The following is a 4,265-nucleotide window of genomic DNA, read 5'->3' as shown; positions in this document are numbered from 1 at the left end:
GGAGTCTGGGCCGGTTTCCTGCCGTCCGGACCCCCATCTTGCTTCCTCCTGAGAGCGGCCGCGGGATGCAGGGCCGGGGCCCGGGGCCGACCCTCGGGGCCGGGGGGCGGAGTCCCTCGCCCCCCGCCGGGTGTCCCCGAAGTTGGTGATCAGGGTTGCCGGCCTGGGTGCGAGGGTCCGGGGGCTCACAGCCGCCCAGACGGCCGCGCTTTGAGTGCGGGAACGAGAACATTATTTTCAAAACACTTAATGCTCTGTTGCTGAAAATGTTTAGTAATAAACAGGATCTCTCCCCGCTCAGGGCCTGCCAGATGGGTTTTTTTTCTCCCCCTCTCTTCCTCCCCGCCCCACCCCCAAGTAAAACCCAGCACTGTTGAAATCGCGGGCCTCTGAAGAGTGGATTTGCCTTCGTGAAATTGGAAGGCGTTTTTTTTTTCTAACCGTTTTTTCCCTCTTTCGAAATACCGTGGGAGGTCCAAGCCCACCTTGAGGCGAGCCGAGGAGGTGTTTTTCAGCCGAATGGTCGCTTGAAGGAAGTCGGGGGTAGGGAAGGGGGGTTGGGAGCTCTCCGGAGTGTGTCATTTGCTACATGGCTGCCCGAGAGAAACCTTTAGAAGGCTTTGGTTCACAGGATTGTTCAATTGTCCCTGAGATTGTTGTTTTTCTGTAAGGTTTTGTGTGCATTTTAAGTGGCCTTGTACATCATCCAGTTTGGTTCCTGTAACCGTCCGTTTGAAGTCTCAGCATGGTTTCTGGGAATCCACTTGCAGCCATCTAGCCCTGTTTGTGCAGTGCTGGGGTGTTAGGTGGGCCTGGGGAGGCCCTGACTTTGAGGTTCAAGCCCTGCTTGTGTCAAACAGCTCCGGTTCCCAGAGCCTTCGTTGACACACGTAGGGACATTGCATCCTCTCCCTCATAAGGCCTGGCACACAGTTGGTGCTTAATGGTGGTTTCTCCTGTGGCTGTTTGTACACCTGCCATCAAGTCCTAGGATGGAAGCTGAGCCACTGGTGGTGCCACCCTTCGTGCTGAGTGGTCAGGCAGATGCCACAGGTGCTGGGCTGAGGCATGGCCAGGGAGAAGGATTGCAGGGCACAGAACATCACTGGGCTCTTGCTTGTTCAGCGCTGGGGCTCAGTGGGGAGACCAGGCTGGAGAAGAGCAGGCTTTGGAGCCCTCAGGAGCTCCATCGACCTGAGCTGTGTGGTGGTGGGTTTCTCCCCTGGGATCCGGGTGCCTGCCCTTTCTGAGGCTGTTCCCGCAACTGGGTTTAAGGCACAGCAGAAAACATGAGATGCTCGAGGCTGAGGACAACAAGCAGAGGCCCAGGGAGTCCTGCCTCTTGAGGGTTACTGCTTTCTGTCGGGAATGGCAAATAAACATTTGCTTGGACACATGTGTCCCTTGGAACCTGGATTCTGGTCCTCATTGGGTTAGCTTACGCAAGTCTCAGCCTCAGCTCCTGCATCTGTAAAATGGGAATAATTACACCTTGCCTTGGGTATCTGTTGGGGCTCTTGGGAGCCTCACATACTATTTGCAGCAAAGCACTTCCATCCATGGGAGGGTGATGAAAATGTATGTATGTTTTTGTTGGTTATCTGGTTTTTTGGTGTCTTTTTAATTCCTGATCTTTTGCTCCTGTCATTTTGGTGGATGGAACCACCCCAAATTCTGTCCGCAGCTGATGTTTTGATTTTGCCTGGTAGCACCAGAACGGCCAAAAGAGCGAGGCTACTCAGCCAAGTCTGAGGTTTGTGCTGTTTATGGGAGACCGTAGGAAGGACTGAGGCTAGTTAGGGGAGACTGACCCCAGTCTTGGCCATGGGTAAGGACTGAGACCTAAGTTACCTCTGGACCAAACCTATAGCTTGTTTGTAAAGGGCCCTGGAGACTGCTTGAACATAAGGTGGTTCTGCAGTCAGTGGGGAATTTGTTTCAGTTCATTTTGGCATTCCCACAGCCACCTTGGTTTTGTTTTGTTCTCTGTGTGTGGTTTTTTTTTTAAACCTCCTTGGAACCTTCTGGCCTCCTGGCTGTGTGACTGAGACGTTCTAGTGGGTCAAGTCATCCTTTCAATTTTCCCTGCTTCCTGCCTCTTGGCCCATCCTTTCCGTCTGATTTCAGTCTGGCCCAGCACTGTGGATGGAGGTTAGCTGGGTGGTGATGTGATGAATTCACTGCCCCTTCCACAACCTTTTTATTTACCTGTGAATTTCAGCTCTGACTGGCTCCCTAATGCTACCTGCACGGTGGAGGGGCTTGTTCCAGCCAGTTGTGGGTGCTTGTCTCTCCTTAAACATTCTGGGTCCTCTCCAGTCTCCTTCAAGCCCAAATGAGTAAAAAGGGAGTCTGGGGAAGGAAGAGCCAGAAAACCTTGGGAGAGAGGAATTTCAGGAATGGCAAGTCAGAACTAGTTCCTGCCCGGTCTAGTTGCCTGGAGCCTGGCCCAGGGATTTTTGTTGTGCCTTTTGGTTGGCCCATCCCCCACTCCCTTTTAAATTTCAGTTTTTTTTTTTTTCCCTGAAGGATTATTTATTGTGCTTTCAAGTTGTTGTTTTTTTTTTTTTTTTTATTGCACAAAGTACTGACTCATGTTGCTAATGGATGTATGCTGGTTGTATGTCTCATTATTCTACTGCTTTAAGATTGCTCATTTCTGTATTTGTTTCTATTTCAAACCAGAATAGGCCAGTTGGGCCAGTACTTGTATTTCTAAATTTGATAATGAGGCTTTGCTTTTGTCAAAGGTGTGTATCTTGCTGTGGGTGGGCAGGTGTTAAATAGGGCCTGTCTACACTAGATTTTAAAGCAGTGCATTTCCCTGTGAAAAAGAGAATTTCTGAGATGTTGGGGTTTGTGTCCTGAATTTCATATTTTACTCAGGGCAAACTAGACTGGCTTCTTTTCCAATCATTGCTTGATTTCTTTCTTAAGATTTTTTTCCTGGGGGTTGTATAGACTTAAACCTTAGATTTGTCCTTTGAACAAAGAAATAAAGGCATAATTTGGAAAATATATGTACGTATAACTGAGTCATTTTCCTGTACACCTGAAACTCAGTATTGTAAATCAACTATAAAATTCAGTGAAAAAATAAAAAGGCAACGAGGTATATCACAGGAGTATATTGAGTATCTTGTAATAGTGTATAAGGGAAAATAATCTGAAAAAGAAAAATATATGTAACTAGATCATTTTGCTGTACACCTTAAATGTGTTGTAAATCAACTGTACTTCAATTAAAAAAAGAAAAGTAAGGACGTCTCTGGTGGTCTAGTGGTTAAGACCACTAGAAGACTCTGTGCTTCCAACAGAGGGGGTGCGGGTTTGATTCCTGGTCAAGAAACTAAGATCCCACGTGCCTTGTGGCACAACCAAAAAATAAAGTAAAACAAAAAAAGAAAAAGGCATGGCCTGTGGTGCTGGAGATGAGAGAGAGGTGGGAGATGGTGAGCTTTCTGATGGAATAAAATTGTTTGGACAGGCTTTTGGGTGAACAAGGTGCCATTTGGACTGGCGTCTTCCCCTGGGAACAGGAGGACCTGGGCTTTGCTGTAGGTGGTGTCGCTGTGCCTCTGTGGGTGGCACGTGGGAATCTGCTCTGGGAGGGAGGCCTGCCTTCCTGAGTTGAGCCAAAAGTCTTGGTTGGGCTTGTTCTGAGCTGTGCTTGCTTTTTTTTGGTGGTGGTTTTCTGTGTGGCCTGAGCTCAGGGCTGGGTTGCTCCTGTGAGGGTGTTGGCTTGTGAAGCTGTGCAGGTGGGGAGGTGTCTGTGGGCAGAGCGTGGTCTGTCTTGAGTTGCTGGCAGTCCTTCACATTCTCCCAGGTGACTTCCTTCCGCTCTCACCTCTGCAACTGGTTTTGTAGCTCTGCTCTGTATTCTTCCTCCTTTCAAGAAAGCTGCCAGCCTTTTCCTCCTTGTGGTAATGCAGAAACAGTATGTGTTGCTTTTAGAAGTCACTGCTGGACTTTGGCCAAGCATGGTGCAAGGCTCTTTAAGTACTTTTCCCCCAAAAGCAGCCTTTCCCCCGAGGGGTGGGGGGACTGCAAAATACTGAAAAGAATAAAGACAAAAATAAAAACACAAATCACCTCTAACTTCACCATCCAGAGATAACTGCATTAAGACTTGTGTATTTCTTTCCTTTGATTATATGTTTTTTTCAAAATTAGAAAATACTGCTGTATACACTATTCAGGGATTATAGATCCTCTTAACGTTATAGTATATTTCCCCGAGTTATTGAAAACATGATTTTTTAATA

Source organism: Bison bison, unplaced genomic scaffold (genome assembly GCF_000754665.1).
Source record: "Bison bison bison isolate TAMUID 2011002044 unplaced genomic scaffold, Bison_UMD1.0 scf7180017864375, whole genome shotgun sequence".
NCBI classification, from domain to species: Eukaryota; Metazoa; Chordata; class Mammalia; order Artiodactyla; family Bovidae; genus Bison; species Bison bison.
Note: the sequence above shows the minus strand (reverse complement) of the source record.